Source organism: Chiloscyllium plagiosum, unplaced genomic scaffold (assembly GCF_037043375.1).
Source record: "Chiloscyllium plagiosum isolate Xiang-an unplaced genomic scaffold, Cpla_swu_hap1 HiC_scaffold_21, whole genome shotgun sequence".
NCBI lineage: Eukaryota > Metazoa > Chordata > Chondrichthyes > Orectolobiformes > Hemiscylliidae > Chiloscyllium > Chiloscyllium plagiosum.
Genome location: NW_028270159.1, coordinates 20,708,365 through 20,731,601, shown reverse-complemented (window position 1 = coordinate 20,731,601; position 23,237 = coordinate 20,708,365). Strand labels below are relative to the sequence as shown.

Genomic DNA, 23,237 nt, shown 5'->3' with positions numbered 1-23,237 from the left:
ATGTGACAGCTTACATCCAAATTGCTTAGCCTGGGCTCAGACATGCAAGTGCTTGTGATTGTAGCATATGCAGATACCAGGAGCTGTGATAAACGTTTATTGAATCCTTCAGTACTCTACCACCCATGTACTTTTCTTATGTTATAGGAGCTAGCATAATTATCAGCTCGTTAGGTATGAGTATCATTTACATTAGGTCAGAGGGCACAACTGATCTGATTAACAGTGTTGGCTGTTTGTAAAGAAATGGCTCCCAGATCCCAGGTACCACATTTTATTGCATCAACACCTTGTTGAAAGGGCTGCATTTAACATCTTATTAAATTCATAATTACTGTATTATTCCACAGCTTACTGGCCTTGCAAAATTAATTTGGAATCTGTGGAATGCCAATTCACATTTTCAGTTCTTTTTTTCAAAACTTTCTTGATGATACTTTTCATCTTTGTCCCATGTGCATACCACAATCATTTATTTCACTCACTGTAGAATTTTAATTAAAAAATGAAAAATCCAGTGTATTTTAACTTGCTGGTTTATTGTTGTTGGAATAATCTGATGTAGTTGGCTGTTTCTGCTTTTCAATGACATCACTGATATCTTGAGAGCCCATTGAGGCCAGGTTCAGGTAGATGTCAGGAAAGGGGAAATCCACACTACAGAGATCAGTGGATCTTTGTAGGTAACATACTTTGAAGTGAAAGTAGGGCTATTATTTTAACTGGCTTGAAGGAACGGTGCTTATAAACTGCTATATTTGCTGTAAATGAGCATTCCACTAAGCAGTTGTCAAAGATCACTGGACCCATGTTGATCAACTGTGTTATCATTCAAATAAAGTATTGGTCTACTATAGAAATTGCACTGGTGAAGTCATTCTGTTAAAACATTTTCAATGGCTCTTAATTATTGCTTTAAATGTATCACAACAACAGCTATACTGTTAATGTGGGATTTCCAAAGCAGCAGTGTGTGTGGACATCTGACACTAGTCAAAGAAAGCAGCAATATGAGCATCTGTACTGAAGTGCTGAAATGCATTGGAAAGGTGGTGAAGGATTTTAAGAATTGACAGCTGCTTGGTAAAAACAATTTTGAAAAGTGCACTTAAAAGGAGCACAGCTATTATCTTGTTCAATAGAAAATCTTTGCGAAGATTTGTATGGCGTACAATACCAGCTCACTGATAGTGGTGTGCTTTAGAAAAATAATGAAATCAAAGAACGAAATATGTTCCAGTTATTAATACTGAATGTTAAAACTCATTGCCATCCATTATCATCATTACGGTTGGTGCAGTAACAGTCAAGGGCTGAGACAGGACTGGCTATTTATGTTTCTTTGGCTAGAATTACACTGTCAGAAATACAGCTCAAAGGAGCTCTTTCCCGCAGTTACTGGTCTCAGATTCAGAGTGTAAAGAAAGAAGAGTTACAATTTAAACAGCGGTTTTTTTCATATTTCTGATACATGTCACAATTGAATGTTTTTGCAACAATGATAACCAGTATGTAGCCAATCAAGGCAGTCTGCACAGTGACATCCCTTGAATGGCAATGACAGGATTGGTCATTTTTTGGTGGGATTCAGTGAGGGAGGAGTAGTGGCCAGGATAGCAGGAGAACTTCCTTCTCCCCTTCACACAGATGTATAGGATCCCTAAGGTTTATCTATCACCAGCGCATGTAGATGAGGCTTTGGTTCATCCAAATCCAACATCTCCAATAGCACAGCACTCCCTCAGTAGTGAGCTGGGATGTCAGAACTGTTTACATGCTTGAATCATTGAGTGAGTGTGAACTTTGGCAGAGTTTAACTACAACCTAAAATAAAAATTGAAAACTAAAATGTTTCCTGTCTGTTTCCTGTCTACACCCATTCGATCCTACGCTAATAGCAAAAGGGTGTTTCACTATATTATCCTGGTAACCAAACAACATTTGACCAGAGATGTATGGTGTACTTATGACTCAAAATGTACAAACCACATCTTACATCACAGATGATTAATATTTTTGCACCATTCTGAAAACAATGAAAATAAAGACTACAATACAAGCAATTGAGGCACTAAAATATGTTAATCTGCAATTGCATTGCACTTTGTCTAAGCTTCAGAAACACCGAGATTCAATTTGCGATTTCTTCATTACTTTTTAAAATTCTATCACAGGATGTGGATGTCATTGGCTAGGTCAGCACTTGTCGCCCAACTTGAGTTGTCCTGAAGAAGGTGGTATTTTGAACCACTGTAGTCCATGGCAGTGACGTACACCCACAATGTTAAATGTATATAGACTGTGCCCACAAAAATGGATGCTTACAAAACTATTTTATAATCACTTGCCCTCACTCTTTTGTGCCATCTTTGATGTGTGTATTTGCCTCCAGAGTACCTTTACCTGATGTAACAACTCAAATGTTATCCCTAGTAACATAAGAAACTAGGATGGGGGTACAAAAGCATTGGAAGATCCATCAGATGGTTATTACAGCTCCCACACATATACAGATTTATATACATAGGCATATCCTTGCCTGGGCTATCAATGGGATATTCATTACAAAATGTTTCCTGCTTCCATCAGCCTGTCATGCTTCAAGTAACCCCAGTTAAAATGGAGTCTGAGACCTTTATGCCCTCAGTCACGTGCTCTGTTACCAGGATGATATCATGAGCATGACTGTTAAAGACACACTGTCATTTTGACCATACCACATGACACATCAACTCTGCACCCCCATTTTTCACCAACTAAAAAATTATCCCAAAACAGATATATTTGGTTTTACAAAAGCATGTAATGTCAATTTGATAATTACACAAGTAGGTAAAACCGAGTTTAAAAGATTAATATTTCCAACTTCAATGTAAAACTTCAGAGCTTTGATAATACATCCTGATCTGGTGATCATTGACCCATCTGGAAAAGTATGTTCCATTTTCAGTTGCTCCTGGTTATCTTGCTGCTGGTTGTTATCAGTTAACATCACTGCACAATCACTATCAGAGTGCTCTCCCTCACTCCATACAGACAGGATTGGTATGTCACAAGTTGGTCTGAGCTGGTTTCTCTTTCACAAGGTAGCACCATGGTCAGTAATGGCATCATAAAACATGGGCTGATTGTATACATTAGAAACTACTTTTTTCCGAGTATTTATATTTGCATTTCTAATTTGCATTTCTGTGCAGTGTGCCATTGTGGTAGTTCTCTACCTTCTCAATCATCATTTATCTCTTTTATTCTTGCCTGTCTTTGAAGAAGACTGTTCTATGCCTGAACAGTTAGACAATTGGTAGCTGGGTTAGGTCATGTGCCTTCTGAATACATTTTGTGCTGGGGACAGTAATCCCTTCCCCACTGGCATGACCTGAAGATGCAGCAACGCAATGTGGAAATCTTGGTAAGGCGCTCAGCCCCTTGATGAGCATTCGATAGTACATCAAATACATTCAGTGAGACTTACTGAGGACAATGGAGTGATGATACAATATGGGTCACTCCCCACTCAGACAACATGGCTTTAACCAGTTTGCTAGGGAATTGCTTCTGTTGTCAGACACCATCTTTCTGGGATGTTAAGTGAACTGGAACTAGTGTTCATCATGTCAGCAACAATCACACTTGTTGTGTGGCTACATCTTTGAACAATGGAAATTTTGGAGAATGAATCCATTATCAAGATGTAATCTTCCCCATGTACACTGAATAAGTTTGCCATTACCTACGTCCAAGGGGTGGATAGAAAATCATGTAGAGGTATAGGATTCTTCTGTGACTAGGGTTGATACATTTGGACGTGCCTCATATTCACTCACAAGTGATTTAGCATTCTGATTAATCGCTGGCCAGGGTACAGATGTATGAGGTTAACAATAGGGAAGGCTTGGCCATCTTCTGGATTTTGCCTTTCACCTGGTTAACTCTGAACCTCATTGATGTGTGTGCTTTTGTGCATGTTCTTAACACTCATCTTGCTGCCAGTGTTGTGGTGGTGCATCATCTTGTTGGTCACCTGCGTGATTATCATTATAGAATCGGAACACCTTGTTCCATGTCCTTTACCCATCCCCATGCTACAGGCCCAGTTATGGACCGCCAACCGATTTATGATCCCATTAGCAGCTTTTCTTCTGCCTGGCTGACCATTATCCACCCCTTTGTCTGCCTAAATGTCTTTCCATCTCTGTGTTTTACCTTCATGGATCCACTCTCTTCTTTGCAGACACCACCTCCCCACCCCTGTCTTCAACTTCTATACCACTTTTAATTACTATCAGTTCTGAAGGAGCATTGAACTCAAAACATTAACCCTGTATTCTCTCCACGGATACTGCAAGATCCTCTAAATTTTTCAAGAATCTTCTGTTTTCAATTCTCATTACAGCCTTTTTTCCATACTTGGATAATAGAGTTGAATTCCAGAAATGAGGTCAAAGTAACTGCCCTTGACATCAAGGCCACATTTGACTGAGTGGAGAATCAAGGAGCCCTGGCTATACTGGAATCAATAGGAATCAAGGGGAATATTCTCTGCTGGTTAGAGTCATACCTGGCAGATAGGAAGATGATTGTGGTTGTTGGAGGTTAATCATCTCAGCTCCAGGACATCTCTGTAGGTATTCCTCAGGGTAGTGTCTTAGGCCTAACCATCTTCATTTGAGTCATCAATCATCTCCTTCCACCATAAGGCCAGAAGTGGGAATTTTCCCTGTTAGCTGTACCATGTTCAGCATCATTTGTAATCCCTCAGATACTGAAACTGTCTATGTCCAAAGGGCTTGTGCCCAAAATGTTGATTCTTTTGCTCCTCGGATGCTGCCTGACCTGCTATGCTTTTCCAGCACCATACTCTTGACTCTGATCTCCAGGATCTGCAGCCCTCACTCTCGCTTATGTCCAAATGCAGCAAGACTTAGACAATGTCCAAGCTTGGCTGGTGGCAAGTAACATTTTCACCACACAAGTGCCAAGCAATGTCCATCTCCAACAAGATACAATCCAGGCACCGTCCCATGACATTCAATATATCACCATCACTGAATCCCCTACTATCAACATCCTTGGGGTTATCATTGACCAGAAGCTGAGCTGGTCTAGCCGTATAAATATAAAGGCTGCAAGAGCAGGTGAGAGGCTAGGAACCCTGCAGCAAGTAACACACCTTCTGACTGTCCAAAGTCCGTCCATTATCTACAAGACCCAAGTCAGGAGGATTTCTCCATTTGCCTGGATGAATGTAGCTCCAACAACTTTCAAGATGATAAAGCAATGCAGTTGATGGACACCACATCTACAAATATTCACTCTCTCCACCATTGATGCACTACACAATGCACTGCAGAAATTTACCAAGGCTCCTTATGCAACACCTTCCAAACCCACAATCACTTAGTAGAAGGACAAGGGCAGCAGATACATGGGAACACCACCATCTGCAAGTTCCTCCAAGCCACTCACCATCCTGACTTGAAAATATATCACTGTTCCTTCAGTGTCGTTTGGTCAAAATCTTCAAACTCTTCCTAAAGGTACTGTGGGTTTATCTACACCAAATGAACTTCAGCAACTCAAGAAGGCAGCTCAGTACTACCTTCTCAAGGGCAACTAGAGATGTGCAATAAATGTTGGATCAGCCACCAAAACCTCATTCCATGAAAAAAGCAAGATTTTCAGAGCTCTCCTCTCACATCATCTTTCACTTAATCTGTAAAATAGAACTACATATGTTCATTGGATGGATATTTTTAATAAAACTTTCACTGGATGCTGCCTGATCTATAATTAAGTGTTTGTCTTACATTTCTCTTTGGAAGTTTCCATCCTTTTTTTGTAGCATTTGTTTATTTCTCTCTTGGTTTTGTTTTTCTCTCTTTCTATTCTATCCTTTTCTGCCTCTGTCTCTCGATATGTCTTCCTGTTGTTCCCCCTTTCCTGAGTTTGGCCCCTTCAATAGAGTTGTTTTGAGAACAATAGCCTGGTAGGTCAAAAGTTGCAGGTTTTTAGTAAACGAGTTTCACCCAATAGATGGCATTCATACCAAATACTAAACGATGATGTCCCATGGGTTTGCCTATACTTTCACATCAAATTGGAGAAGGAAAGTAGCAGAATCAACCATTTTTTTGATACTAGTAACCCTTCTTATCATTGAAACTGCTTTGAAGTGTTTAAAGCCACATTTCCTTCAGGAGAACCATATAGCTATGTTTGAGGACCACTGAACCAACTGCCTTTTTAATATTTTCACATTTAAACAACAGCCTCTCAGTTTATTGTTTTATAAGAGGAGAGATACAGACAAATAGAGTATTCACTTATTCACTTAGCACACAGTAACACATATTCTGCTCATCAAGATATTGCTCCCAATTGACTTCCTCAAAAACAGCCCATTTCAGTGTCTTTTTTAAAAAAATTTATTCATGGGATGAGAGTGTCACTGGCTAGGCCAGCATTTATTGCCCATCCCTAATTGCCCAGAAGGCAGTTAAGCGTCAACCATATTGCTGTAGGTCTGGAGTCACATGTAGGCCAGATCAGGTAAGGATGGCAGTTTCTTTCCTTAATGGACATTAGTAAATCAGGGGGTTTTCCCAACAATTAACAGTGCATTCATGGCCATCATTAGATTGTTGAATTCAAATTCCACCATCTGCCATGGCAGGATTCAAACCCGGGTCCTCAGAACATTGTCTGGGTTTCTAGATTAACAGCCCAGCGATAATACCACTAGGCCATCGCCTCCCTGATCCTACAATGTCAAGCTAGAGCACAGATAGGGTCACACCCACTTGGAGAAAGGAGAGGAAAGATTCAGATAGTCACTTTCAACTTTGCTGGATTTTGTTTTTACTTGCTCAGCCTATGTGAGCTTTGCTGGGAGGACCAGGCTTCCAAACTGCCCTGGAAAAAGTGGTGGTGAGTTCCCTTCTTGAACGGCTGCAATCAGTGTACTGTCGGTAGACTAAAAGGGCTGTTGGCAGGAGCACTGCAGGATTGAACCCAGCAGCAGTGAAGGAATGGCGTTATACAGTAAAGTTTGTTTTAATCAGCACCTTGTGAACCGACAGTCTCGAAAAACCAGCCAAGAGTATATATTTCAAATACCGGAGGTTTATTGTAATGTCCAAGTGGTCAGTTGAAGATGCAAATGAGAATGCTCTCTGCTGATAAGTTTATTTAAGGTAAAGTTGCATTATTATTTAAGTGACTTATGCCATAAATAAAGTATAACAGCGATGTGTATTCCCCCTGCATTACATTTCTATGACCTAGTATGTGTTTTTACGTTGATTACGTGGACCTCTTGACTAACCCGAATATTTGTTCAATCAGCACTCTCCTGGTCCCGATAAATGAAAATATTTACTTAGTTCTGAGTCAGGATGGTGTCAGATTTGTAATCGCAGGAGATGCAAGTTGCTGACCAGGAGACCATCTTGAGGAGTCAAGCACAGAACACAGAGGCCTGGACCTCACAAGGGCCTGCCTATGAATTTGTTTTGATGACTGTTGTGAGTGACTTGAGTGTCTAGTGTAAATAGATAGATGGAAGGGGTGTTCATGGACTAAGCTGGCAATCCTCAGCTATGATTGCTGTGTGGCAAGGCTGTAGACTTTGGTGAAAAATGTGATTACTTTAGCGCTGTCTGCAATGGACTCCCCCTTGGAACAGATTGTAGACGCAGAGACAACATCAGCCCAGATGCTCTGCTTACAGCCCTTCAGATCTTGCAGGAGAAAGGACATAAAAATGCTTCCTGCTGATAACTGCATTGATGTCTCTCTCTCTCTCTCTCACACACACAACACACACATACAGACTGTCTCTCTTTCTCTGTCATACACACAAACACACACACACAGTGAGCTTCATGTCACTGAACATCACCATGACCAGCATAGAATACACAATCTATCCAAATCTCTGCAGCAAAACATTGGATTTATTCATTTGCATTTCTAACATCAACAAATTATTGAGCAACCTCAACAAATTAAAGTTATTTTGTATTGAATGGCCTAAAGGAATAAATTGTTTTGAAAGCTGCATTTACATTGATTTATATTAATTGACATGACCCACTATCACTAGTTTCTATACATGCAGACAAAGGAGGACACCACTTTGACTGAGACAACACACACATCCTAGGACAGGAGAAACAAAGACAGGCTCGAGAAATCTTCGAAGCATAGCATTCTAACCAGAATTCCATCAGTAAACACATCGACTTAGACCCTATCTGCCTTCCCTTGAATAGAAGGACCGGAAATTACATCACCCACCTTAAGAAACCAAGACCTGTAAAGAGAGAGGAGGGACATACCACCTGCGCTTCACTGGAGACTCTCACTGGTGATGTTACCTAGTATGGTGACGAAACATCTGAAAACAAACCTTCAAGCTCAGCAAGGTAAGATACATATTAATCATCAACCTGAGCTACAAATCTTCTCAAAAATCATTAGCTGCATTAACAATTATGACATTTCTCTTTTGTCCCTGGCCAGCAAACAAGCTTGCCAGATTCTAGCATGGACCCTAGTCAGCCTACAATTGTGTCATCCTCAGAGCACAATCTCAAGATGACTGTATTCTTTGGTGAGGCTGAGCACTAAAAGACAAAAGTGTTTCATCTGTAGATGTTACTACGGACTTAACTGAAAAGGACAAGGAACAGAGCTGTAGCCAATGGATCCACCAGGGCTCATCTCAGTCATGTGCGAAATTACTGAGAGGGGTTGAGAAAATCTCATTGAGTGTCTGGATTCTCTAATGACTGGTAGAAAATGGGTAAAACCCATTCAATGAGCACTTACAATGTCAAGGTACTGTCAACATGGTTGTAAATAAATTCAAAAGAGAGCATTAAACCATGGTCAGTGTTCTGGCCTGAAGAAAGACCTGCACATCCTTAGGATGCCCCAAAGAATTTATAAGCCAATAATGTACTGACATAGTCATGACCGTAATGTAGAGAAGAGAATAACTGATTTATTTAGAGCAAGGTCTCTCAAACAACATACCAGATGATCAGTTTTCATTGAGTAATGCTAGCTGCAGGATATTTAAGTATTGATCAGAATACTGGGAGACCCCCACCTTTTACTCTGAAATAGTGCCAGACCACCTTTTACACCCACCCGAGATGACAGACAAGCCTCGGTTTAATGCCTCACTCAAAAGGTGATACCTTGACAATGTAGCACTCCCTGAGTACTGCACTGGTGCTCGATCCCAACAAGTTCAGACTCAGCTGTATCAGTACTACTGACGGAGTCAAAGTCAGCATGTGCTGCAACTAAAGTTTCCTGAACATTTCAAAGCCAATTGTACTGAAATAGAGCATGGATATTGGTTCAGCTGGATCAATTTACAGCATACTCAACTTCAAGACTTGAGAAAACAGGCCAAAAAAGAGGTTGTGCCGCACTGCCAGAGGCATTGCCTTTTTTGACATTAAATGGGATCTCCTCTCAGCTGGGCGGTAATTATTCCCTAGTATATTCAGAGAGGGTGAGGGAAGCTCACGCCAGTGGCTTGGCCAATATATTTCCCTCAACCAACATCACTCAATCGTATGATCATTCATCTCAATGTTACCATGGTACACAGACTGACTTGCACGTTTTCCTATATTACAATAATGACTAGATTTTGTAAAGTATGTTACTGGCTGTAAAGCACTTTAAGATGTCTCCAGGTTGTGAAAGGTGTGACGTAATTTTGTTTTGTTTGTAAACAAAGAGCACAGTCCACCAGCAGGTACTGACATGACAGTGGGCTTAGAGCGTGCTGGGATGGTCGCACTCACTTGCTGTGCTGCCACAAAGCAGAATTCATTTGAAATCACTGCCGCACAGACAGACCCAACTGTAAGTGATACTATTAATAGCTGGAGCTGAGATTACCGACTGCTCCTTTACACAGTTACTTCACAGGTGCGAAAGCAAATCATAAGCAATGACATAGTTGCAAGCAATAGAACAAATGAGATCACCCCCAAAACACTACTACTATCAGCTCAGAGGCCTTATGATTTTACATCAGGGGATATGCAACACCTCCACAAACAAACACTTTACACTGAAAGCTGTTTTACTCAATGCTTTATGACTAGAATGTTGAAAGCTAGTGTTCCCTGCTATGGTTTGTTTAGTTTTTTTTTAATGCCCCCTGAGACTTTCCACCGCTGCCGAGCTGGTTTCTATGGCGAGGTGATGTCATGCTCCAGTGCGATCCCACTGCGGGGAATTATTTTGAGAGACTGCGGAAAGTTCCTGCTTGCCTATCGACCACCTGTACAAAAGAAAATTGACATAACAGCCTCTTCAAAAGAAAGAGTACAGTCTCTTCCCCCACCCCCTTCCAACCATTACTGCTCTGTAGCCTATTTGCGCCATACCTCTGATCCCTGAGCATTATATTGCCTGAGCCTTCAGACACAATGAGACCAGACTGTCATTTTAGAGTGAGGAGTGCCTAAGACAATGCAAATTCGGCTTAGAGTTAGGAAGATGGCACTTTGATTGGGAGATTTTACACAGATTTCAACTCTGGCCTTAATAGCAGAATCAGGGCAGTCAAAGCTTAATAACATCAAGTTTAAATATCCTGTAATTATGAGCAAGAACCTGTCTTTACAGAGTGCATTTAACATAGAAAACATGCCAAGGTGATCTTTAATGGGGTAGGGATAAAGGAGAAGAGGATAAACAGAAGCAATAAAACAACAGGCATTAAAGGTACAGTTGAGAGATAAAGGGACATATGCAAACTTAGTCAAGAAGAATAGCTTTGGGGGTGGGGACATGAAGCAGAGTTAGAGATGGGTGTTTTGGAGCATAGCAATAAGGCAGTTCAAGGCTCCAGGAACCACATCAGGACAAAAGGGATGAGAGGTTCGAAGCCAGCTGGTGAAGTGAGACTAGAGGACAATGCAGAGACAGTGTGGTGAGGCCATGGTGGGTCTCGAGGAGGAGAATGTGGATTTTGAATTCCATGCACTGGGACACAGAAAACCAGTGTAGGGTGGCAAAATGATCAAGTGAGGCAAATCTCTGAACCAGGAGGCCTGGGGTCTGATGAAGGACTTATGTCTGAAACTTCGATTCTCCTGCTCCCTGAATGCTGCCTGACCTGCTGTGCTTTTCCAGCACCACACTCTCGACTCTTATCGCCAGCATCTGAAGTCCTCATTTTCTTCAGAGTTTATGAAGAGTCAGCAATGGGCAGCCCATAGGGATGACAACAAAAATGTTAAAGCCATGACTAGTTAGCAGCAATGAGGTGGATCTTGAGAAGTTTACATGAATATCACAAAATAAATTAAACTTGTATCATAACAGAAAGCAAACTCAACAATCTCCCTACAACATTTTTTAAAACACGACAATAGTTGATTGTCAAGATAAGTGCTTGGCTGTTTATATACTCAGTTGAGTCAGGATGCTGGGAAGAAGTAATTCTATCAGCCTTCAAGAAGTTCCAAACTTTGATTATTTTGGTGCAGTAGCCACCTGCATTAAGCAGGAAGTTTATTTGCACAAGGTCAGTCAGTCTCATAGAGGCAACTTATCGGGTCAATAAAACAGCAGGGAGGGAAGGTGAAAGGAAGGATAGAAAAAAAGGATTGCAGCCAATGCAGTACTTTTTGAAGTGTAGTCATTGTTACAATGGCAGCCAATTTGAACAGATCAAACTCTCACAAAAAAACAATTACCAGGTAATCCATTTTACCAATGTTATATAGCAAGTTGGCCAGTGCAGCAGCGAGAGCTTCTCTGCTCTTCAACATAGTCCTGTGGGACCTCTTATATCGACCTGAGATGGTTCACAAGGCCTCAGTTGTGAAACAAAACCTCTGACAGTGCAACAGTATCTCAGTAACGTACAGGAGGGTCAGCCTAAACAGTGTTCACACAGGCCTGGTCTAACACTGACTCAGTGGCAAGAGGCAAAGTCATGAGTCCAGTTGACATTCCTTCACTCTGACTGTAATAGCACTCATAAGTTGAGCATCTTCTGCAGAGTTAAAAAACAATGCACTTCAATAAATCTAAGCACAACTAACTTATAGAGCAGCACAGCAGACTCAAAGACCATTTAACCCACTGTGTCCCTGCTTGCTTTTGGCACAACTATCCGATTACACCCACGTGTGAACATGCAATGCAAAAACGGTTAAGAAACAAAAAGTTATGTGTATATCAGGTGTCTGGGCTGGATTGCACAATACCATACATTTTATATAAGGCAGTTGTTTCAAATGAATGCATCTTCACAAATATCTGCACAAGAGCAGTCCAACATTGAATTTGTCCAACTGTGAACATTGAATTAACAACCAAAACAAAACGTTAGCTGCATTTTCATATGTTTTTTCAAGAACTCCAAGTGTGAATCACCCCACCCACTTAACAAGTTTTGAAACATTCTTGCAGAGGTTAATTGTGAGATGATGTGGGCTTTATTGTGCAATTGTATTTTGCAGCAAATGAGCAAAACAGAATAGAACGACATTCAAATAAACTTCAATTTTAGATTTTGCTGGGCACTTTACATTCAATCAGTCTTAATTTTCCAATTATTTTATTTCTTTTATCTGAATCAATATGAAGCCAACAGTGACCTCTAGTGTATTTCGTGTGAGATGTGGCTTTGTGGAAAGTCGGTGGGTTAGAGAACTCATGAAAGACAAGGTAGCAGCTCCACAGTGCCACCCAGGATACATTCATGAGACTGCAATCTTTCGTAACCTCATAATCAAACTGGCAAGTACGGGAACAATGTACCTGCAGCGAAATGGATATCTGCTTTAAGAAATGTGTGTTTTACTCTTTCCAGTGACATGCCAAACGCAGAAGACCCATAAAGGAAAGCAATTCAGTGAGTGTAAACTAATCTTTCTGCTAGACTAATTGCGAAGGCAGCTATCGTAACACAATCTCTCCATATTGTTCACAAGATGTCACCCAGAGTTCATGCAGCAAATACTGAGCAGGCAGCATGCATGAGTGGGCTACGGGCAACAAGTGATGGGGGTGGGGGGGTTGGTGGGACCATGATCCTTTCAAAGGGCTGGCACTGTCAAAATGCAACGGCTCAAATCGCTTCCTGCTGTGCTGCATTATTATTCACAAGCAGTTTGGTTTCTATTAAAATGAATGAGAAGGAGCAGTCGAATGCCTGTAAGAGGCTGGATCTCAGTGACTCAGGCTGTCTCAGCACTCAGTCACTGTTTTTGGTTTCAAAGGCTTTGCACAAGGAAAGGTGGCTAAGTACCGCCTGCATGTTGAAAATGCCTCAAGACACGTGGACAATTTGTATCTTAAACTCTTCACTATCTTTACAGGAAATATACCTCAGACCTTACGTTTTGAAGAAACACATTTAAAAACTTTTGCTTTTTTCCCCCAGTGGCTACCTGCATCCACAAGCTGCCAGGCTGTAACTTTAAAGACAGAAAGTCCTGAATTGTGTGAGTACAATACAGGATAAAAGAAAATTTCACCACTTCCCAGTCTTTGCCGACTTTTGCAGTTTATATGAATCGCCCTCTTCTTAAATCAGCCTCATGTATTCCTGAATTCCAATGTCTGTTTCCTCTCCAATGCCCAAACTCTGCCTCTAAACTCTTGCCAGCATGTAATGTCTCCTATTCCAACTACTTTAAAATGCAACCGATCTCCCAGACACAGAAAGGGTCTCTAGAGGCTGCGGAGTTAACTTGCCATGCAATTTCCCTTCCTCCCTGTGGTTTATTTCCACGTGTAATTTACCCCTAATGTTCCAGCAGAGACTCGGCAACATCAAACTGAGGTTACAAACACATATTGTACATTTTATATAAAACATCCTTTTAAAACAAAAGTCATCTTAGAAACAGTTTAGAATGTTTGTTTATTTTTACATCGAGATACAGAATGACCATTCACCCCATCAGTTCTCTACTAGGCACAGACTGCAATCAGTGAGAGTAGGCAACAGCATCTCCTCCATATCAGCAGCCCACAAGACTTACTATATTCCCTGTAAACTCATGACTGTGTGGCCAAATCCTGTCCTAACTCTATCGGCAAGTTTGCTGATGACACCACCATTGTAGGCCAGCTTTCAAACAAAGACGAGTCAGAATACAGGAAAAAGATGAGTGCTTGGAGATGTGGTGCAAAGGTAACAATTTCTCCTTCTACATCAGAAAATGGAGAAAGCTGATCATCGACTTCAGGAAGCGAGGAGGAGGTCACGCCCCTATCTGCATCAATGGTGCTGAGGTGAAGATGGTCGAGAGCATCAAGTTCCTGGGAGTGGACGATCGACGACTTGTCCTGGCCACCCACACTGATGTAATGGTCAAGAAAGCACAACAATACCACTACTCCCTCAGCATGCTAAGGAAATACAACATGCCCATAAAGATCCATGCTTAGCTTGAGAACTCTCATTTCTCTTACTAGTTTGTACCTATTTTTTTTGTACCTTAGATGCTTTTCATTGCACTTCTGAACTTGAGTACACATGACAATACAATCTAAAATTTAAAAATCTAAAACCTAAATCTAAAAGCAATTTTTATAGATGCATCATGGAAAGCATTCCATCCGGATGCATCATGGCTTGGGATGGCAACTACTCTTCCCAAGTGTGTGAGAAACTACATAAAGTTGTGAACACAGCCCAGTCCATCTCACAAGCTAACCTTCCATCCACTGACTCAATCTACACTTCTCACTGCTTCAGAAAGGCAGCCAACATCATCAAAGACCCCTCCCACCAAGGTTACACTCTCTTCCACCAGGCAAAAGGTACAAAAGCTTAAACACAGAAACCAACAGATTTAAGAACTGCTCCTTCCCCACCTCTCAAATTTTAGATTTAATGCAGATCTCACTCTCTTAATGCATCTTCTCTGCAGCTGTAACACTGTATTAGATTAGTAGAACAGACTGAGGAATACAAGCTACTAACCTAATATACTTTGCATGGTATGATCTGCCTGTACTGAACGTAAATCAAAACATTTCACTGTACTTAGGTAAATCAAATAAATCAAATACAATACTATTGATCACTGCAAACAATTTGATTTTGCTCTGCTACAGAACTTCTCTTTGAAAGATACAAAGGTCTCTTCCGGGACCAAGGCATCACCTCTGGCTAGATTAATTCAATCCCTCAGCATATTTGAGTACACACCCCCATCCCCAGTACCTTTGTCATTGCAGGATTGGCGATTAAAGAAAAACTTCCATTTTCTGAGTAGAGTGTGTGTCCCTACTGCAGAATGTAGAGCACTGTCATTGGAACAGCCACCAAGTGCTTTGCAATGCAACTGGTGTTATGCAGTGCCCACACTAGCCTACAAAGATTTGGAACTTGCTTTGATTAAACTGTAGAAAGCAAGTAGATCAGTCAGTTCGAGGTGTTCATAACAAAAAGCACAATTTTTCTTTCCATTTTTTCCTGCATAACTTGTAGCCATATAAACCAGCTAAACCTTTCACGGTCAGAATGAGCTCTGTGGGTATTGCTGGCAAGATTGCAGACTGCTTCTTTATTCAATGTAAAAGTTGGAGATATGCTACAAAGGTCGTTTACGTCCCATCATTTCAGATAATTCCATCCATTCTTAGAGAAACTCCACATTTACATGTTTTTCAGCATGTTCATTGCTCCTATCAGTAGTGTGGCCCCATTTAGAAAACCTTAAAGGTTACTGACCTTTCTCTTATGGGCTTTACCAACGCTTTCATGCACCTTATATAAAAAGGATCTGCCATCCAGGGTTGAATTCTCTGCAATTAGCTGAAGCCCATTCTGTTGTATATGGGAATGGTTCTGAAGGGGGTTAACATTCATGTTACATGGTTCTAAAGAAGGATTACTACACTAGAAATGTTAATGCTATATTCTCCCCACATACACTGCCACACCTTTCTCCAGCAGTTTCTGCTTTAGTTTGTTCAACGCCCACGTTCCTGGATCCACACGTTGTATTGGGGCCTCACACAGTCTCTGGGTCGAGACAAGTTGTTCTACTCTAGCTTTTGATGGAAGCAAATATATCTGGAGCAGCTCCCTAAGGTTCTGGTAATTATGCCGGATTAATGTTATGGACTAGGTCAGATCACTCATTCTTGAGCAGGCAGCCCAGACCATAACTTTGCAATTTGTTTCGGTAAGTGTACAGTGCAAATTACCTGGAGTGAGGTAACTGGGTTGACTACCAGGCTTTAAAACACAAAAGTTTATTCACAAGATTACACAATGAAACACAAAGAACAGAATAAAGAACCCCTACAGAACTCAGTCTATCCAAACTAGACTTAATGATGCTGTTCTGAATATATACAACAGTCCCAATAAGCAAACCCCCTGTAAAACACAGTACAAAAAAGGGTCAGATGTTTACAGGTTGAAGTTAGAAGGGCAGAAGAGAGTGTTTCCACATGGTTTACTGTTGAACTCCCAACTAGTTCTGGACTGAATTGAACTGCTCAGCTAGAGAGCTGACCACTCCCCTTTCATTCTATAGGTCACTTCTAAAACATGACCACTTTGGCCTGAACTCTCATCTGTTTACATATAAACAAAAAGGCCTCTCAAAATCCTTTTCATCTCTGTACTAAACCAGTCTGATCAAAGCCCGGCCTGGTTTATTACCCCTCTGAATAAAATCAAGGACAGAGTCTCCTTGAGCCAAGGAACAGCTTTTAGAGAAAAAAGGACTAGCTTTGTTTCACTAAATGTAGCTCTATTTATTAAAATTTCATGCAATAAACATTCTTCTTATCTCGGAAGAGTGCCTCTTCTTTAGATATCCTATGGTGGTGTACCCTCCACCACTAATTATTCGATGGATCCAAGACAAAACACTCCCTCAAGCAACCCTCTCTATCACAAGCTGGTATTGGTGATCAATAGAAGGTATGAGGAGTTATCATCCGGGGAAATACTACACATTGAAACATGCGTTTTAAAAAAGGTAGCTAGCTACTATTACTGTCCCTCAGCTAAGCACTCTCTGGTTTCTAGCAAAAGTTGAATTTAGGATCACAAAAGCCAAATGGAGAACTTGTGGGGTATGGTAACTAATTCTGTACTCACTCTGCCACCAAGTGGTGATAAAGAAGACTAATCATGTTCAAATTAGCCTGTTACTGTCGCAGATTGTCTTTTGACTTAACTTTTTATATCAAGGGCCAGGGAGTGAGAACAGTGTTTGACAGAGGAAAGATTTGGAGGGGGCTACCTGTTCTATGCGGGTTAGAGATTTACGGATGTGTCAGTAATTTCAGAAGTTAGCAGGAATTTGTTGCTTTGCAAACGTGGTATGAAAACTCGTACATTATAGTTTCCATAATTATAAGCAGCTTCATGTGTACTGCCCTGACTTTAATGCAAAGTCGCTTTGCTCTGACCTGCCTCTCATTTTCATCCTGTTTGTTTTATCCCCATGCAGTCTGCAGAAGCATTTGGATGTCAGTAGAAATGCATTGATTTTCTAACAGTAAACAGCCAGTCTGTTAGCAATTACCGTCCACAACAGTAAACAGTCCTAATTACACTAACCCTTTCCTGAAATTTCTGCATTTCATTTTCCACATCCATCTCTAACTTAATCATGAATATGGACCTTGTTTCTACTTGGAAATCCTACAAGAGTCTCTACACTTCAAAAAGACTTAATTGGCTGCAGTCCCTTCTTTCATAACAAGCATCTTCCTGATGAAACTTAAAAGCCACATTATATTTCCTCTGCTGTGGAGCCCATTAATTCATGCAGGTTTCAAACAGAGAATCTTGTATATAGGATTATCGATACACCTTGACTAATATATACCAAACCTCATCACTGGATACTTTTCAAACAACCTTATCAACCCACAATAGTGCCATTCTTGTCTTACGAATCTGTTACTTAAATCCCTAAGCAGCGCTGAATCAACTCCTATTCCTGCGATCATTATTGCTCAAAGATTTTGTACCAAACATACCAATTATTGATGCTAAATTCCATCAGCACTTTCTCATCCAATTCACCATATTTTCAATACTCCACTTCACTTTGTTATCCAGCGTAACTCTATCAGCCATTGTAGAATTACCTGCATCTTTTAAATCTATTTCCTATTGCCTGTAAAGCATTTTTTTTTCTTAAGTTCACTCTTGGATGTGACTGTCTTTGCCACTTATTGCCCATCCTTGGTGGTTTTGAGAAGGTGATGATGTGCTTTCTCCTTTCTGTAGGCTGAAGACAGTCTGAAATGTCCGAAGATAGTGGCAGAGTATCAGGGCTGAACCCGAGCCCCATCTGCTCATGTCTGCTTTCTTTCTCCTTTTTCTTTCGCTTTTTTTTTCTTTCCTCTTTAAAGCCCAGAGAGTGAAGCAGCTGAAGGAGCAGGCAGCAGCAGCAATGCCAGGGTGAGCTGGACACAGCTCCACCCCAGCCCGGGTTCACGGTGAGCGAAGAGCAGGTGCTGGGCCGACTCTCCCCGGCCCAGACTCTCAGGCTGGGCCAAGGATCCGTGTCTGCGACTAGGCCCAGGCATCTGAAAGGACGGAAATACCGGTGAAAGGGTCAGTGCAGGACCCTGATGACTGGTGGCATGTTCTAGATGAGGGTCGGATGGGGAACAGAAGGTGCGGGGCAGGAAGTGTGGAACCTTCAGCAGCAGCTCAGATGCAGTGGTTACAATTTTTGTGGCACAGGTGGAGGCTCATAACAGAGACCAGAGAGCCCGTTACAGAGTCCCTCGAGCCTGTTAGAGACCTCAGAGGCCATCACAGAGACCCCAGAGCACATAGCAGAGTCCCCAGAGCCCATTATTGTGGGCGGCACTGTGGCTCAGTGGTTAGCACTGCTGCCTCACAGTGCCAGGGACCTGGCTTCGATTCCTGCCTTGGGTGACTGTCTGTGTGGAGTTTGCATGTTCACCCAGTGTCTGCGTGGGTTTCCTCCGGGTGCACCGATTTCCACCCATAATCCAAAGATGTGCAGGTTAGGTGAGTTGGCCATGCAAAATTCCCCATAGTATTAGGTGCATTAGTCAGGGGTAAATATAGGGTAGGGGAATGAGTCTGGGTGGGTTACTCCTCAGCGGATCGGTTTGGACGTGTTGGGCTAAATGGCCTGTTTCCATAATGTAGGGAATCTAATCTAATCTATTACAGAGACCAAAGGAGCCCATTACAGAGACCCCAGAGCCTGTTATTGAGGGTGACATGGTGGCTAGCACTGCTGCCTAACAGTGCCAGGGACCCAGGTTCAATTCCTGCTTCGGGCGACTGTCTGTGTGGAGTTTGCACATTCACCCAGTGTCTGCGTGGGTTTCCTCTGGGTGCACCAATTTCCACCCACAATCCAAAGATGTGCAGGTCAGGTGAATTGGCGATGCTAAATTCCCATAATGTTAGGTGTATTAGTCAGAGGTAAATATAGGGTAGGGGAATGGGTCTGTCTGGGTTGCTGTTTGGAGGGTCATTGTGGACATGTTGAGCCAAATGGCCTGTTTCCATACTGTAGGGACTTAAAAGCTAATCTATTAAAGAGTCCCCAGAGCCCGTTACAGAGACCCCAGAGCACACTGCAGAGACCCCAGAACCCGTTACAGGGACTCCAGCCAACATCAAGCAGCAGCAGAGCAGGAACAAGATTAACTGTATTGGTATAAAATTTTGCTTTATATTCAGTGTTTCAAGGGGGTGCCAGAGCATGGCGACACTTTGTATATAACATACAAAAAGACACTTTTCTCTGGTGACAATAAGTTTAAATCTGATCTCATCTAATCTAAAATTCTTCCCACAATGTAGTTAAATAGAGAGTTTGAGAATTTTGACAGTGAGTGAATGTGGTCCCAAATCTGAACCGTGTTGAATACCATTACTCACTTCCACATATTCTGAAAGTAGCCATCAACTCCTCCTCTCTTTCATCCTTCTAATCTGAAAGCAACAGAGCAGATGAGAGCTAGGAATTCTGCAATGGATAACTCGGCTCCTGACTTCCAAAATCCTGACCATCATCTACAAGGATTAATGACAGCAGCCTTCCACCCACAAACACCTTCCATCCATATGGGACAACTGATGAAATGTTAATCCAAAGAACAAAGAAAATTACAGCACAGGTACAGGCCCTTTGGCCCTCCAAGCCTGTGCCAATCCAGATCCTCCGTCTCAACCTGTCACCTATTTTTCAAGGATCTGTATCCCTTTGCTTCCTGCCTATTCATGTATCTGTCTAGATACATCTTAAATGATGCTATTGAGCCCGCCTCTACCACCTCCGCTAGCAATGCATACCAGGCACCCACACTCTCTGCATAAAGAACTTTCCACGCATATTTCTCTTAAACTTTTCCCCTCTCACCTTGAACTTGTGACCCCTAGTAATTGAGTCCCCCATTCTGGGAAAAAGCTTTTTGCTATCCACCCTGTCTATACCTCTCATGATTTTGTAAACCTCAATCTGGTCCCCCCTCAACCTCCGTCTTTCTAATGAAAATAGTCCAAATCTACTCAACCTCTCTTCATATCTGGCATCCTCCATAACTGGCAACATTTTGGTGAATCTCTTCTGTACCCCCTCCAAAGCATCCACATCCTTTTGGTAATGTGGCAAACAGAAATGTACGCAGGATTCCAAATGTGGCTGAACCAAAGTCCTATACAAGTGTAATATGACCTGCCAACTCTTGTACTCAATACCCGTCTGATGACGGAAAGCATGCCAAATGCCTTCTTGACCACTCTATCAACCTGTGTTGCCACCTTCAGGGTACAATAGACCTGAACACCCAGATCTCTCTGCAGATAAATTTTCCCCAGGGCTTTTCCATTTACCATTAGTTCGCTCTTGAATTGGATCTTCCAAAATGCATCACCTTGCAATTGCCCAGATTGAACTCCATCTGCCATTTCTCCGCCCAACTCTCCAAGCTATCTATATTCTGCTGCATTCTCTGACAGTCCCCTTCACTATCTGCTACTCCACCAATCTTAGTGTCATCTGCAAACTTGCTAATCAGAACACCTATACCTTCCTCCAGATCATTTATGTATATCACAAACAACAATGGTCCCAGCACAGATACCTGTGGAACACCACTGGTCACAGTTCTCCATTTTGAGAAACTCCCTTCCACTACTACTCTGTCTCCTGTTGCCCAGCCAGTTCTCTATCCATTTAGCTAATCCACCCTGGACCCCATGCAACTTCACTTTCTCCATCAGCCTACCAACTCTGTCTGGTGTGTCTGTGTGTATGTGTCTGTGTAAGTATGTGAGCATGTCTGTGTAAGTGCGTGTGTGTGTGTGTGTGAGAATGTGTGCCTGTGTTTGTGTGTGGCTGCGTCTGTGTGTGTGGATTTGTGAGTGTGTATGTGTGCGTGTGTGTGTGTGTATGTATTTGTGTGTGTGCCTTAATGTGTGTAGGTGTGTGTGTGTGTCTGTGTGCATGTGTGCATATGTATCTGTGTGAGTGTATGCATGTGTGTGTGTGTGTCTGTGATGCCTATGTGTGCGTGTATATGTGTACCTGTGTGAGCGTGCCTGTGTGAATGTGCGCCTGTGTGTGTCTGTTTGTGCCTGTGTGAGTGCATATGTGTGTCTGTGTGTGTGTGTGTGTGTGTGTGTGTGTGAATGACTATGTGTGTGTGTGTCTGTCTGTAGGAGGGAGATGTCTCCTGCTTATTGACCATTTGGAGTGTGGCCGGAGGTGTTTGAAATATATTTTGATTCATGGAACATGGGCAATGCTGACATTTCTGTCCAGCCCTGGTTGGTGTGTGTTTGTTACATTGTGATAGAACATAAACAAACACATTAGCAGGTTACATAATTTGATCTCTCTTGACATAAAGTGGAATGGGAGCAAGATACAGTGGAGAGCGCAGGAAAGATCATCATAAGCATGCAAATAAATATCAGACATTGATTATTTTTTAATTTGACCATATTCTTCCAAATTCAACAGAAGGCTGAAGAACTCTAAGGTGGTGGAGCTATGAGTAAAGAACAGAAAAATATTATTCACCTCCGACCCCATAATTAAGGAAATATGAAAACAGCTTTGAATTTTGCTTTTACTTGAACTAAAATTGGAGATATACACCAGTTATAATTTGTAAATCTGTAATATGTTTTCAAATACATTGAATCTCTGATTCCCTTCACATAAAAGAGACATTGCTTGAAATTACATTATTTTTAAAAACAAGTCTATAGTTAATGCTTCTGCAGCAAGAATACTTGTCATTCAAAGTGTCCATAGCATTTCCCTAACACGCAGAGGGTTTCTGAAACTAAAAGGCTGAGAACCTCTGCTACAGATCATCAGCAAATGACTGAAATTTAATTCTAGATGTATTTATAAATGTATGAATAATGAAGGATGAATACATTAATAATTAAACAATGTTAACTAATAAGAGGGCGTGCATACCAGGAAGCCTTTGTACATTTATGTTTGAGTCATATTTATACATGTGTAACTACCAGATCTGCAAAAGCTGAGTAACACTGACCTCTCTACAGCAGATTTGACTAGGGTTCCCGAGCATGGCACTGTACTCAGAGTGTATTTGGGTACACAACTCTGACTTCATGCCATTGCTATATCCACCACTCCAAAACACATAGAGGGGGAGACTTGGGAAATGTTAAAGATTAATTCCTTTCTTCATTACACAAATATTGTAGGCTGCAGAGGATATTCATTCATTATCTCTGTGCAGAATCAGACTATTAAACTTTTTTAGAATGGGTTCCATGATTGCCACACAGTGATGACAATGAATTTATCAGCTCCCTCTCATGCCCCATTGAGGGAGAGATTCCTCTCGAGAACCAAGTTCTCCTGGCTGCTCTTCTCTTGCTCATATTCCTGCCCTTTCCAGATATACTCACCTCTTACTCTCATTGAAACGTTTTCGGTCTTCATAAAAGATCGCAGATATGTGCACATAAGAGCTTGACAGTGATATTATTGTGTAAATAATCATGCACTATGTCTAATGTAGGACATGCACTGCCTACTGTCATGTGTTTTGATCTTTTTTTGTAGTTAACACGTACTATTGTAAGGTGCTATGTCAACATTTTTCCTATTTAAATTTCCTATTTAACCACCGTGTGGTGCAGTGGTTGTGGCCAGCATTCGGAAAGCTCTCTCCCAGCTCCAGTGTGGGTTTTGTTTTTGCGTACATGCATATATAAA

General features: G+C 41.6%; 1 protein-coding gene and 1 long non-coding RNA gene across 2 annotated transcripts in view; one reads left to right on the top strand and one right to left on the bottom strand.

Annotated features, from left to right (window-relative positions):
• garnl3 (GTPase activating Rap/RanGAP domain like 3) overlaps positions 1 to 23,237 on the bottom strand; it is a 451,733-nt gene that overhangs the window by 411,360 nt on the left and 17,136 nt on the right. The gene's annotated exons all lie outside the window — the stretch shown is intronic.
• Positions 12,761 to 23,134, top strand: LOC122564873 (uncharacterized). The gene is made up of 3 exons (XR_006316031.2): positions 12,761 to 12,901; positions 13,433 to 13,493; positions 14,214 to 23,134. It is a non-coding gene; the product is annotated as an uncharacterized LOC122564873 (long non-coding RNA).